Here is a 15529-nt window from a genome sequence, read left to right on the forward strand (position 1 = left end):
ATTTAGGATCTGGAATACAAGACATGCGTCGGTGTATTGCACAAGATTTTCCCAACTCAGGAGCTCATGCTTTCTGAGGATGTAACAGTGATGATGGCTATTGGGCTTTCTATCGAGCACTTTGAGAGCCTGTTTGTAGACAGACTGAATAGGTTTTAATGTTGTATAGCAAGCTTGGGTCCAACTAGTCAAGCAGTATGTTAAGTGGGGGAGTATCATCGATTTGAAATACAGTTTTGATACCTCTGTGGTCAAACAATTTCGTATAAATCGGAAATTAGCTAGGTTGAATTTGGTTATTTGAATGACCTTTTTCACATGCTTTTTAAAAGAGAGGTTGGAATCAAGTATGATTCCAAGGTACTTCAAATCAGATACCACCTGGAGCTTCTCCCCTGACACATAGACATCTGGCTCAGTAGCATCAGATACCACCTGGAGCTTCTCCCCTGACACATAGACATCTGGCTCAGTAGCATCAGATACCACCTGGAGCTTCTCCCCTGACACATAGACATCTGGCTCAGTAGCATCAGATACCACCTGGAGCTTCTCCCCTGACACATAGACATCTGGCTCAGTAGCATCTGTTGCCCTCTTTGTGAAGAACATGCAAACTGTTTTTTTCACATTGAGATGCAAACACGAGTCACTGAGCCACTTTGTAACCTGGACCATTACAGTAGTGTGTTCTTGTGCAGCTTGTTGTTTGCTCTTTGCATGCACATATATCACTGTATCATCTGCATACATTTGAACTTCAGACCCAGTGCAGACGGAAGGCAGATCATTAATGTACAAGCTGAACAGGAGGGGCCCCAGTATTGACCCTTGGGGCACGCCCACATCATAGCTAAGAGTGGGCGACAGCTCATTGCTCACTCTGACACACTGAGTCCTGCCTTCAAGGTATGATTTCATCCATCTCAAGGCATCGGGGGAAAAGTTGAACTTGGACAATTTTGTGATGAGAATCTCATGGTTAACAGTATCAAAAGCCTTCCTTAGGTCCAGAAACACAGCCCCAACAACGCCCACTTTGTCCATCTTGGACTTCACATTTTCCAGAAGAAAGCAGTTGGCCGTTTCTGTGGAGTGTTTCGCTCTGAAGCCAAACTGCATGGAGTGTAATGTGAAGGGGCTGTTGTTGAGGTGGGAAATCAGTTGTTCTGCTACACACTTTTCAACAACCTTCGACACTACAGGTAGTATACTAATGGGCCTGTAGTTACTCACATCAGCAGGGTCGCCTGATTTAAAGATGGCCGTTATTATGGCTGACTTCCATACCCTTGGAAACACCCCCAGACCAACAGATGTGTTGGTGACCTTAGTAATGGGGCCAATGAGTGACTCCTTGTAGTTTTTAAGAAAGGTAGAGTCCAGCCCAAACACATCTTTGGATTTAGAGTTCTTTAGTGAGCTAATCACCTTGTTCACCTTTGACTCAGAAACCTCCCTTATGATGAAGACAGGTTGAGCGTCATTCACTAGCACTGAGCCCAATAAACCAGTGGAGGGGTTCTGTGTCAGTACCTTGACAGAGTCAATAAAGTAGGAATTGAAGGCTATTGCTATTTCAACTGCATCCTGTGTTAGATTGTTATTCACCATGATTTCTAGTCTTTTTGCGGTGTTACTATGGTCTTTCCCTGTTAACTTTTTTAGATTCTCCCAGATCAATTTAGAATTTCCCTTTGCCTCACCAATTATGTTAATAAAAAAGTTTGCCTTGGCCTCTCTGATTTCTTTCATCACCTTATTTCTCAACATGGTAAACCTACTGTCCTCCTCTGTCCTCCTCTCTCCTCCTATGTCCTCCTCTATCCTCCTCTGTCCTCCACTGTCATCCACTGTCATCCTCTCTCCTCCTCTGTCCTCCATTTTCTGTCCTGCAGAGATATCTTTTAGATCTGATCAGTTCTGCTGTGAATCATATGGGCTCTGCTGTGTGGTGTTGTTGTGTTGTGGAGTTGTTGTTGTGTTGACCCTTGTCTCACCTCCCCCTCAGGCTTGTGCTGCTCTTTATACCCAACGACAGCCTTGTCAATTCAACATGGCTATGGGTTTATACACACACTCTGTTAAATAGTTGTTTACTTTCTCCCTCTTGAATGAATTGAATGTCAGTTCTTAACTAGGGTCATCTCATCTCATCTGGGTAATTAGTGTTGAGTATCTGTCATCTCAGTGGTCTGTGTTAATATCATTCATCGCTCATTTTTATTAGGTCAAATACATGAATACTTTTGGCATAAAGATGGAACACTTTGATAGAGTACTGATTGAATCATACTTGACTCCCTAGTTAGGTTGAGACAACACTTGACTAACTACTACCTAGTACGGTTGAGACAGCAGTGTGTGAAGTTAGGTTGAGACAGGACTGTGTGATCAGCCATGTTGAGCAGTGAGACTGGCATGTCCTGCTGGCTTCATTTGATGCTATTAAACATGCCCCCCCCCCATCACCCATCACTCTCCACGCTCTGCCAAGTCATCATCACTCTGCTCTGCTCTCTGCTCTGCATTGCTTTCTACTCTGCTCTCTGCTCTGCTCTCTGCTCTCTGCTCTGCTCTCTGCTCTGCATTGCTTTCTACTCTGCTCTCTGCTCTGCTCTCTGCTCTGCTCTCTGCTCTGCATTGCTTTCTGCTCTGCTCTCTGCTTTCTCCTTTCTACTCTCTGCTCTGCTCTGCTCTCTGCTCTGCTCTGCTCTGCTCTCTGCTCTGCATTGCTTTCTGCTCTGCTCTCTGCTTTCTCCTTTCTACTCTCTGCTCTGCTCTCTGCTCTGCTCTCTGCTTTCTCCTTTCTACTCTCTGCTCTGCTCTCTGATCTCTGCTCTCTGCTCTGCATTGCTTTCTGCTCTGCTCTCTACTTTCTCCTTTCTACTCTCTGCTCTGCTCTCTGCTCTCTACTCTCTACTCTCTACTCTGCTCTGCTCTCTACTCTGCTCTCTACTCTGCTCTGCTCTCTGCTCTGCATTGCTTTCTACTCTGCTCTGCTCTTCTCTGCTCTGCTCTGCTCTCTGCTCTGCTCTCTGCTTTCTCCTTTCTACTCTCTGCTCTGCTCTCTGCTCTGCTCTCTGCTCTGCTCTCTGCTCTGCTCTCTGCTCTGCATTGCTTTCTGCTCTGCTCTGCTCTCTGCTCTGCTCTCTGCTCTGCTCTCTGCTCTGCATTGCTTTCTACTCTGCTCTGCTCTTCTCTGCTCTCTGCTCTGCATTGCTTTCTACTCTGCTCTCTTCTCTGCTCTCTGCTCTGCTCTCTGCTCTGCATTGCTTTCTACTCTGCTCTCTGCTCTGCTCTTCTCTGCTCTCTTCTCTGCTCTCTGCTCTGCTCTCTGCTCTGCATTGCTTTCTGCTCTGCTCTCTGCTCTGCTCTGCTCTCTGCTCTGCATTGCTTTCTACTCTGCTCTGCTCTTCTCTGCTCTCTTCTCTGCTCTGCTCCAGGGGCGAAAATCTGATATCAACTTTGGAGGGGACAATTACATGAAATTTTCTCAAGAGCAATTCCTGAGGGGGACACCAAAAGTAGTGCTGTAACACATAGCCTACATTGTAATATGGTAAATGTATATTGAGGAACCAAAGAAATAAGGTGTTTGCCGTACTCCTAACTACCGGTACCCAAAACTACACAACTAATCACAACAGCAATACCATTGCCTTTAACAAATCTTAGTTCAGTCACCAGTTTAAGTTGAGAGTGGGGGTATCCATGGCATTTTCCAATTATGTTCCTATTTTACAAGTAAAAAAAATTGAGAACCTTTCATAATGTTGCCAAACAAAGACTCAACAAACTTACCTGAGACTCCGTCTCTGCCAGTCTGTCCCTGCATATCTGTCCCCAACTCTGCTGTCTGTGTGCCATCTGTTGCCTGCTCTGCCTAATGACATCATTGTGAAACATTTCCATTAGAATTTCATTTCTTTCTTATGAACATTTTATCAACTAGTCTTTGAGATATTAGGCTACTAGGGTTCTTACTTTGCGTTTTGGTGTATTGAAAAATACTCTGATGTCCGTCTTTTATTTTTCTGCCATTTTTCTACCTGGCTGGCTACACACACACACAGTGTGTAGGTTATTTACAGTAGGAGATGGGCTTCTATCATCTTATCTTTTATCATTCTATATGGGCTTCAATCTAAAAGGTAGCTAGCAAATGTGAAACGGATTAAAATGACAAGAGTTGACAGCTGTATGAGTTCACCATTTACACAACATATGCTGCAACCTTTTGTAATTTTAATAGTTTGTTTCATATTGGCTGGCTTCCAACAATAGCTGAATTTGCAAAGCAAGCGAGCACCAATTCCGTTTCAGTGGTGTTTGCTATAATCTTTGCTACCCGGGTTAAATAAAATAAATAAATAAAAGTTCCCTTGCGACAATTTAGCTTTTGCAACGAGACCATTAAATATATTTAAGACAATGGTAGAAGAAGAGTGTAGTTCTGTTCAGTTTGGACTTCAGTTTATCGCTAACCTTATCACAGGGACTTTGAAGCACTAACTTACATCATCTGCATGCTGATTCCATCTTTGACGAGGCCACATAAATGGAATAGGTACTAGCTAGCTTAATAGTTCATATTTGCGCGCTAGCTCTGCATATTCAGCTAGTGTGTGTGCGCGATTGACTGGATTAACCTTACGTCAGTTACGTTCATTGAGTGCCTTTCAGACAGTAGACACGACCCCTCTGTTACCTTGCCAGTGGATCAAACCATTGTGAGGAAAAGGGTGGGGGGGTCGCAATCTTTTGAAACTTAAAAACGCGCTATTAAGTGTCTATAATCAGCACAATTGCTTTCATTGCATATTATTAATATTATTTAAATTACATAGTTATGTTTCAGTGATATATTGGGGGGGGCAAATCATATTTTTCCCAGGATGGGGGGGTCGTGTCCCCCCGTCCCCCCCGGGATTTCCGCCCCTGCTCTGCTCTCTGCTCTCTGCTCTGCTCTCTGCTCTGCATTGCTTTCTGCTCTGCTCTCTGCTTTCTCCTTTCTACTCTCTGCTCTGCTCTGCTCTCTGCTCTCTGCTTTCTCCTTTCTACTCTCTGCTCTGCTCTCTGCTCTGCTCTCTGCTTTCTCCTTTCTACTCTCTGCTCTGCTCTCTGCTCTGCATTGCTCTCTGCTCTGCTCTGCTCTCTGCTCGGCTCTCTGCTCTGCATTGCTTTCTGCTCTGCTCTCTGCTTTCTCCTTTCTACTCTGCTCTGCTCTGTTCTCTGCTCTGCTCTCTGCTTTCTCCTTTCTACTCTCTGCTCTGCTCTGCTCTCTGCTCTGCTCTCTGCTCTGCTCTCTGCTCTGCTCTCTGCTCTGCTCTCTGCTCTGCTCTCTGCTTTCTCCTTTCTACTCTCTGCTCTGCTCTGCTCTGCTCTCTGCTCTGCATTGCTTTCTGCTCTGCTCTCTGCTTTCTCCTTTCTACTCTCTGCCCTGCTCTGCTCTCTGCATTGCTTTCTACTCTGCTGTCTGCTTTTTGCTCTCTGCTCTCTGCTCTCTGCTCTGCTCGCTACAGTATGCCCTACTTAGTCCAAAAACACAGCAGTGTCATGTGGTGGATGAATCAGAATTAGTTGGGTAACATAGATAATGAAGATGTTTTATTTGTATAATATGCTTATGTGAGATACTTGTCATTAGGATGGCGTGCCCTTTGGACTCTGGTGTCTTTCAGTTGCATGTTTCCCTCAGCTGGGGCTCAGTCACCTGGGGCCCAGAGAGGGGAGAGGTCAGACTTGTCTTTCACATGTCCCTGGTGCTATGCAGAATATCAGAAAGGGAAGAGGACAGAATGGAACATTGTCTACATATGTGTGTGTCTTACTGAGGATGGGCCTTTATGAGATAGCACTGACAGAGGAGATTTACGATGTCTTTGGGTAATAAAGCCTAAAGAGCATTCCAGATAACATGAGCTAATGGTTCTGTTCTATACCGAACCAGGGAGAGACGGGTCCAGTTTGGAGTAGGAGGACCAGACACTGGTCTGTTCTATACCGTACCAGGGAGAGACGGGTCCAGTTTGGAGTAGGAGGACCAGACACTGGTCTGTTCTATACCGTACCAGGGAGAGACGGGTCCAGTTTGGAGTAGGAGGACCAGACACTGGTCTGTTCTATACCGTACCAGGGAGAGACGGGTCCAGTTTGGAGTAGGAGGACCAGACACTGGTCTGTTCTATACCGTACCAGGAAGAGACGGGTCCAGTTTGGAGTAGGAGGACCAGACACTGGTCTGTTCTATACCGTACCAGGGAGAGACGGGTCCAGTTTGGAGTAGGAGGACCAGACACTGGTCTGTTCTATACCGTACCAGGGAGAGACGGGTCCAGTTTGGAGTAGGAGGACCAGACACTGGTCTGTTCTATACCGTACCAGGAAGAGACGGGTCCAGTTTGGAGTAGGAGGACCAGACACTGGTCTGTTCTATACCGTACCAGGGAGAGACGGGTCCAGTTTGGAGTAGGAGGACCAGACACTGGTCTGTTCTATACCGTACCAGGGAGAGACGGGTCCAGTTTGGAGTAGGAGGACCAGACACTGGTCTGTTCTATACCGTACCAGGGAGAGACGGGTCCAGTTTGGAGTAGGAGGACCAGACACTGGTCTGTTCTATACCGTACCAGGGAGAGACGGGTCCAGTTTGGAGTAGGAGGACCAGACACTGGTCTGTTCTATACCGTACCAGGGAGAGACGGGTCCAGTTTGGAGTAGGAGGACCAGACACTGGTCTGTTCTATACCGTACCAGGGAGAGACGGGTCCAGTTTGGAGTAGGAGGACCAGACACTGGTCTGTTCTATACCGTACCAGGGAGAGACGGGTCCAGTTTGGAGTAGGAGGACCAGACACTGGTCTGTTCTATACCGTACCAGGGAGAGACGGGTCCAGTTTGGAGTAGGAGGACCAGACACTGGTCTGTTCTATACCGTACCAGGGAGAGACGGGTCCAGTTTGGAGTAGGAGGACCAGACACTGGTCTGTTCTATACCGTACCAGGGAGAGACGGGTCCAGTTTGGAGTCGGAGGACCAGACACTGGTCTGTTCTATACCGTACCAGGGAGAGACGGGTCCAGTTTGGAGTAGGAGGACCAGACACTGGTCTGTTCTATACCGTACCAGGGAGAGATGGGTCCAGTTTGGAGTAGGAGGACCAGACACTGGTCTATATAATGAAAACTGTTGACACAGCAGTTGCTGTCTGCTATGTTTTATAGATATCTTTCATACAAATCTTAACCTTGTGACCCATTCTATGTATCTGTGGTTCGTCATGTAGGTTGAGAGGGGTGTATCTTGGCTATAAAAGCTCTTTGTACTTTTGTGTTGACACTTTCAATGGCGCATCGTTGAAAGTCAAAGTGCTTTTGCAAAGCTCTTATTATTAAAGATGTAGTTTTAAGTATAACTCTGACTGGTGTGTGAAGTTTGTAACTCTCCTCATTTGGTAATGCAGAAATTAGCCGCCTCAGTCAGCAGTCATTACTCTGGCAGCAGCAGCTTTAGCTAGTCTCCATGAAGCAGAATATCTCATGAGTATTGACTGTGTTTATGAGATCTAAATAAATGTTTCTCACTGTTTCTCATTGCCCAGGGATATGCTTGCCTGGCTACTAGTGATAGGGGAAAAAATCAATACAGTTACATATCGTGATATTATTTGGGGACGATATTATATCAATATTTCACGCCAAGTATCGATTTAGTAGTATCGCCAAGTATCGATTTAGTAGTATCGCCAAGTATCGATTTAGTAGTATCGCCAAGTATCGATTTAGTAGTATCGCCAAGTATCAGTTTAGTAGTATCGCCAAGTATCAATTTAGTAGTATCGCCAAGTATCGATTTAGTAGTATCGCCAAGTATCGATTTAGTAGTATCGCCAAGTATCAATTTAGTAGTATCGCCAAGTATCAATTTAGTAGTATCGCCAAGTATCGATTTAGTAGTATCGCCAAGTATCGATTTAGTAGTATCGCCAAGTATCAATTTAGTAGTATCGCCAAGTATCAATTTAGTAGTATCGCCAAGTATCGATTTAGTAGTATCGCCAAGTATCGATTTAGTAGTATCGCCAAGTATCAATTTAGTAGTATCGCCAAGTATCGATTTAGTAGTATCGCCAAGTATCGATTTAGTAGTATCGCCAAGTATCGATTTAGTAGTATCGGCACTAGGTAGCGTTAGCTAACGCTAGTCAGTTGTACCTGCTCCAAACTTGTTCTCCATCTTCTTTTTCAATAGTGAGACACCATGTTTTCAGCACTTTTATTTCCATGACTGATCAAAACTCTCTTCTCATGCTCTCTCTTGTCTCTCTGCTGCAGACATATAGTGAGCAATATGTTTGGAACATCAAATCGCAATAGAATTGCAGGATCGAATTGCAATAAATACAGAATTGTGAGAATCGCAATACATATCGTCTCAGCACCTAAGTATCATGATAATATCGTATGGTGAGGTCCCTGGTAATTCCCGATAGGTTGGGCCAGACTGTGTGGATTATTTACTACTACTTGGGCAGGAAATGCCAACAACAAACAGTGAGCTATCGTATTAATACATAAAAAAAAGAAATAATGAAAGAAAAGCATTGTAATTAAAAAAAATCTAAAGTTAGTGTGGGAGAGGTGTAAAACGTGTTGTTATCGATCAATAATGACTAACCTCCTGGCATTGACAACTTAGATGGAAAGTTACTGAGGATGATACTGACTCTATGGCCACTCCTATTTGTCATGTCTTTAATTTGAGTCTAGAGGAAGGTGTTTGTCCTCAGGCCTGGAGGGAAGCAAAAGTTATTCCGCTGCCCTATCATCTTGTTGCCAGCTGGTGTTTGAACAAATACGATGCTATTTTTCTGTAAACAAATTGACAACAGACTTTCAACATGCTTATAGAGAAGGGCACTAGGTGACTGGTACTGTACACATACACACACTCTCTGGTGGTGAGGGCTCCCACCAGGCAGATCTGGACAGGGGTGGTAAGAGAATGTGTGGAGGCTGTTTGTACCACACTTATGCTGTATCACCTCCCTCTCTCCCTTCCCCTGCCTGCCTGTCTGCCTGCCTGCCTGTCTGCCTGTCTGCCTGCCTGCCTGTCTGTCTGCCTGCCTGCCTGCCTGTCTGTCTGCCTGCCTGCCTGCCTGCCTGCCTGCCTGCCTGCCTGCCTGCCTGCCTGCCTGTCTGCCTGCCTGCCTGCCTGCCTGCCTGCCTGCCTGTCTGCCTGTCTGCCTGCCAAATAAAAGGTAGTGGGAGAAACCGCTCCATCTATGACACGCTAGCATGTCAGCAGGAATTGGGTGTCTGCTGAATGATGTGTATGAGTGAATGTGAGAATAGATACATCTGTAGATGTTTATGTAAAGAAGCAGTATATCTCTCCTCTTTCTCTTAAACATCAACACATTCAAATCCTATCATTTCTCTCCAGTGTTATTATGTTCATGCAGGTACCCTTGTTTTCATTCCCATCATGCCCTGCACTAATGACAGCCCTCTATGGAGGAAGTATGACATTATGATGAGGTCATGGCCTGTCAGCCTCCATGGTCTGGCCTGTCAGCCTCCATGGTCTGGCCTGTCAGCCTCCATGGTCTGGCCTGTCAGCCTCCATGGTCTGGCCTGTCAGCCTCCATGGTCTGGCCAGTCAGCCTCCATGGTCTGGCCTGTCAGCCTCCATGGTCTGGCCTGTCAGCCTCCATGGTCTGGCCTGTCAGCCTCCATGGTCTGGCCTGTCAGCCTCCATGGTCTGGCCTGTCAGCCTCCATGGTCTGGCCTGTCAGCCTCCATGGCTCCTATACAGTCACAATAACCAGTCTATTTTCTCCATGTCTGCCTCCCCCCTATTCAGTGCAATAGTTTTTACCAGGACCCATTGGGCTGTGTTCCCTAGGAGCACAGTATATAGATAATAGGGTGCTATTTGGGATGCTGGCCCTGTCTACAGTATATAGATAATAGGGTGCTATTTGGGATGCTGGCCCTGTCTACATGCCACGACAGCCGTCTTGTATTGTTTACCAACACTTCTGTCACTTTGATTCTAATCATACTGGTGACTACAGAATGGGGAGAAAATGCTGAGTCATTGATGATCCATTTATGATGAATGCTTTGCTTTATATTGTCTGTCTATGTGACTGGGTAACTAAGTTCACACTGGCTGAAAGCCTTGGTGGAGGCAGATTGCCGTCGCTCCAGAAGAGGACACGTGCTGTAGCCAGCATTCGTCTACAGTTTCCTGTTCTATTTGTTTTCGGCTCCGTGGCAAGCGGTCTAACCTTAGCACTCACATGAGACTCTGTAACCTCTCTGCTCTTAATGGCAGTGCATGGGGATGGGGGGGGGTTTCCTACCATCAGTAGAGATCCTTGGCAAACAGTCTGTCAAACCTTAGTCTATGAGGAATCAGCTGAGTGCAGTCTGGTACGAAATGGCAGCAGATGGAGTGTGTATACCATTTTGGGTTTCCATGCTCCATATTAATGTTAAGTGTTAGTCCCGGTGCAGCATCTTCAGCTCTGTTATAGGTCATGTGAACCTGGAAGAGAGTAATACAGGATCTGCGTCCCAATTGGCATCCTTTTCCCTATTTAGTGCACTCTTTTTGACCAGGGCCAATAGGGCTCTGGTCAAAAGCAGTGCACTATATAGTGAATAGGGTGCCATTTGGGACGCAGACAAAACCACAGAGACACAGGAGGACAACTTAGCCTCGGCAGGCAGGCAGTCACGGTTCAATCATTGTAATGGAAAAACAGTATGGCGTCATTATAGAGATAGAGAAGGTATTCGATGGAGTTATGAAGGGACGGAACAGAAGGAAGCCTGCCATTTGGGACGTTGTTCCACTCTATAGAAGCTAGCTGGTGGAGCCATGAGCCTTGAGTGTCAGTGAAGGTAACCGGATTACTGCACTCCAGCAGTAGCCTAGTGCAAATGGGAAACATACACTGTGTGTACAAAACATTAGGAACACCTTCCTGATATTGACTTGCACCCCCTTTTGCCCTCAGAACAGCCTCAATTCGTCAGGGCATGGACTCTACAAGGTGACGAAATGGTCCCACAGGGATGCTGGCCCATGTTGACTTCAATGCTTCCCACTGTTGTGTCAAGTTGGCTGGATGTCCCTTGTGTGGTGGGCCATCATTGATACACAGGAAATTGTTGAGTGTGAAAAACCCAGCAGCGTAGCAGTTCTTGACACACTCAAACTGGTGCGCCTGGCACCTACTACCAGACCCCGTTCAAAGGCACTTAGATATTTTGTCTTGCCCATTCACCCTCTGAATAGAACACATGTCTCAGTTGTCTCAAGTCTTAAATATCCTTCTTTAACCTGTCTCCTCCCCTTCATCTACACTGATTGAAGTGGATTTAACAAGTGACATCAATAAGGGATCATAGCTGGTCAGTCTATGGAAAGAGTTTTGTACACTGTGTGGTCTGTGGTAGACTGTAGACTGTGTGGTCTGTGGTAGACTGTAGACTGTGTGGTCTGTGGTAGACTGTAGACTGTGTGGTCTGTGGTAGACTGTACACTGTGTGGTCTGTGGTAGACTGTAGACTGTGTGGTCTGTGGTAGACTGTAGACTGTGTGGTCTGTGGTAGACTGTAGACTGTGTGGTCTGTGGTAGACTGTACACTGTGTGGTCTGTGGTAGACTGTACACTGTGTGGTCTGTGGTAGACTGTAGACTGTGTGGTCTGTGGTAGACTGTAGACTGTGTGTTATGTATTATGTGCGACATGCATTGATATTTCCATTGATACTTGGCCTAATTCCAATACCTCCAAAGTATACAGCAAAGAAGGGCGTTATTGTCACCATGAAAGGTGAGTGACGGGCGTTAATGTCACCATGAAAGGTGAGTGACGGGCATTATTGTCACCATGAAAGGTGAGTGACGGGCGTTAATGTCACCATGAAAGGTGAGTGACGGGCATTATTGTCACCATGAAAGGTGAGTGACGGGTGTTATTGTCACCATGAAATCTGAATGATGGGTGTTATTGTCACCATGAAAGGTGAATGATGGGTGTTATTGTCACCATGAAAGGTGAGTGACGGGCGTTATTGTCACCATGAAATCTGAATGATGGGTGTTATTGTCACCATGAAAGGTGAATGATGGGCGTTATTCAGGCAGAGTTATAATGCTTGTTCACGTGCGTAGTTTTACGACAGGTCTGTTTTTTAACGAGAAACATGTGTATGTATGGTGTGCGCCAAGTATATAAATTTAGAGTTATTTAGTGTTACATTCACGCAATGGTTCTAAATGAGGCCCCAGGCCTCTAACTAGGCTCTTCCATAGACAGAGTAGGGCTGTTGGAAGGCCCCAGGCCTCTAACTAGGCTCTTCCATAGACAGAGTAGGGCTGTTGGAAGGCCCCAGGCCTCTAACTAGGCTCTTCCATAGACAGAGTAGGGCTGTTGGAAGGCCCCAGGCCTCTAACTAGGCTCTTCCATAGACAGAGTAGGGCTGTTGGAAGGCCCCAGGCCTCTAACTAGGCTCTTCCATAGACAGAGTAGGGCTGTTGGAAGGCCCCAGGCCTCTAACTAGGCTCTTCCATAGACAGAGTAGGGCTGTTGGAAGGCCCCAGGCCTCTAACTAGGCTCTTCCATAGACAGAGTAGGGCTGTTGGAAGGCCCCAGGCCTCTAACTAGGCTCTTCCATAGACAGAGTAGGGCTGTTGGAAGGCCCCAGGCCTCTAACTAGGCTCTTCCATAGACAGAGTAGGGCTGTTGGAATCAGCTACACAGCAGATTGAACTCTATGAAAAATGTTCTTATTTTTTTAACACAGTCCAACTTCCTCAGTTAAATGATGCACCAGCAGCAGGGAAGTTAGTTGAAACTCAATGAAGGCAGAAATGTTTTGAAGAAGTGGAGTGCTTTGCGTAGCTATCATAGCTTTGAGAGCAAGAGCCCTGTAATTGAAAGACTGAGTTAGAATAGAGATTTCTTCAGACAACTGGACTCATTATAAACACAGCTGTTTTCATCTGTTGGTATCTTTTTAAAGGACACAAATACAGCCAAGGTGGTGTGTTTCCATGCCCCATTCCCATTGTAGCTGCCTGTGAGAGAGTTCTGAGACAAGGTGGTGTGTTTCCATGCCCCATTCCCATTGTAGCTGCCTGTGAGAGAGTTCTGAGACAAGGTGGTGTGTTTCCATGCCCCATTCCCATTGTAGCTGCCTGTGAGAGAGTTCTGAGACAAGGTGGTGTGTTTCCATACCCCATTCCCATTGTAGCTGCCTGTGAGAGAGTTCTGAGACAAGGTGGTGTGTTTCCATGCCCCATTCCCATTGTAGCTGCCTGTGAGAGAGTTCTGAGACAAGGTGGTGTGTTTCCATACCCCATTCCCATTGTAGCTGCCTGTGAGAGAGTTCTGAGACAAGGTGGTGTGTTTCCATGCCCCATTCCCATTGTAGCTGCCTGTGAGAGAGTTCTGAGACAAGGTGGTGTGTTTCCATGCCCCATTCCCATTGTAGCTGCCTGTGAGAGAGTTCTGAGACAAGGTGGTGTGTTTCCATACCCCATTCCCATTGTAGCTGCCTGTGAGAGAGTTCTGAGACAAGGTGGTGTGTTTCCATACCCCATTCCCATTGTAGCTGCCTGTGAGAGAGTTCTGAGACAAGGTGGTGTGTTTCCATACCCCATTCCCATTGTAGCTGCCTGTGAGAGAGTTCTGAGACAAGGTGGTGTGTTTCCATACCCCATTCCCATTGTAGCTGCCTGTGAGAGAGTTCTGAGACAAGGTGGTGTGTTTCCATGCCCCATTCCCATTGTAGCTGCCTGTGAGAGAGTTCTGAGACAAGGTGGTGTGTTTCCATGCCCCATTCCCATTGTAGCTGCCTGTGAGAGAGTTCTGAGACAAGGTGGTGTGTTTCCATGCCCCATTCCCATTGTAGCTGCCTGTGAGAGAGTTCTGAGACAAGGTGGTGTGTTTCCATGCCCCATTCCCATTGTAGCTGCCTGTGAGAGAGTTCTGAGACAAGGTGGTGTGTTTCCATACCCCATTCCCATTGTAGCTGCCTGTGAGAGAGTTCTGAGACAAGGTGGTGTGTTTCCATACCCCATTCCCATTGTAGCTGCCTGTGAGAGAGTTCTGAGACAAGGTGGTGTGTTTCCATGCCCCATTCCCGTTGTAGCTGCCTGTGAGAGAGTTCTGAGACAAGGTGGTGTGTTTCCATGCCCCATTCCCGTTGTAGCTGCCTGTGAGAGAGTTCTGAGACAAGGTGGTGTGTTTCCATGCCCCATTCCCGTTGTAGCTGCCTGTGAGAGAGTTCTGAGACAAGGTGGTGTGTTTCCATGCCCCATTCCCATTGTAGCTGCCTGTGAGAGAGTTCTGAGACAAGGTGGTGTGTTTCCATGCCCCATTCCCATTGTAGCTGCCTGTGAGAGAGTTCTGAGACAAGGTGGATGGACCCATAGGGGGTGTTTATTGTGGTGTTTTAGTGGTGTTGTTTAATGTGGTGTTTTGGTGGTGTTGTTTAATGTGGTGTTTTGGTGGTGTTAAATGGAGTGTTTAATGTGGTGTTTTGGTGGTGTTTAATGGGGTGTTTAATGTGGTGTTTTGGTGGTGTTTAATGGGGTGTTTAATGTGGTGTTTTGGTGGTGTTGTTTATTGTGGTGTTTAATGGAGTGTTTAATGTGGTGTTTTGGTGGTGTTGTTTAATGTGGTGTTTTGGTGGTGTTTAATGGGGTGTTTAATGTGGTGTTTTGGTGGTGTTGTTTATTGTGGTGTTTTGGTGGTGTTGTTTAATGTGGTGTTTTGGTGGTGTTTAATGGAGTGTTTAATGTGGTGTTTTGGTGGTGTTTAATGGGGTGTTTAATGTGGTGTTTTGGTGGTGTTGTTTATTGTGGTGTTTTGGTGGTGTTGTTTAATGTGGTGTTTTGGTGGTGTTGTTTATTGTGGTGTTTTGGTGGTGTTTAATGGAGTGTTTAATGTGGTGTTTTGGTGGTGTTTAATGGGGTGTTTAATGTGGTGTTTTGGTGGTGTTGTTTATTGTGGTGTTTTGGTGGTGTTGTTTAATGTGGTGTTTTGGTGGTGTTTTGTTTAATGTGGTGTTTTGGTGGTGTTGTTTATTGTGGTGTTTAATGGAGTGTTTAATGTGGTGTTTTGGTGGTGTTTAATGGGGTGTTTAATGTGGTGTTTTGGTGGTGTTGTTTATTGTGGTGTTTTGGTGGTGTTGTTTAATGTGGTGTTTTGGTGGTGTTTAATGGGGTGTTTAATGTGGTGTTTTGGTGGTGTTGTTTAATGTGGTGGTGTTTAATGTGGTGTTTTGGTGGTGTTTTGGTGGTGTTTAATGGGGTGTTTATTGTGGTGGTGGTGTTTAATGGGGTGTTTGTTTTGGTGGTGGTGTTTAATGGGGTGTTTATTGTGGTGGTGGTGTTTAATGGGGTGTTTGTTTTGGTGGTGGTGTTTAATGGGGTGTTTGTTTTGGTGGTGGTGTTTAATGGGGTGTTTAATGTGGTGTTTTGGTGGTGTTTAATGGGGTGT

At 46.0% G+C, this 15529-nt stretch overlaps 1 protein-coding gene across 5 annotated transcripts in view; it reads left to right on the plus strand.

The window, feature by feature from the left end:
* The window catches only part of LOC106589016 (MAP7 domain-containing protein 1), a 94704-nt gene that overhangs the window by 28168 nt on the left and 51007 nt on the right, over positions 1-15529 (plus strand). The gene's annotated exons all lie outside the window — the stretch shown is intronic.

This window comes from Salmo salar, chromosome ssa27 (genome assembly GCF_905237065.1).
Source record: "Salmo salar chromosome ssa27, Ssal_v3.1, whole genome shotgun sequence".
Lineage (NCBI taxonomy): Eukaryota > Metazoa > Chordata > Actinopteri > Salmoniformes > Salmonidae > Salmo > Salmo salar.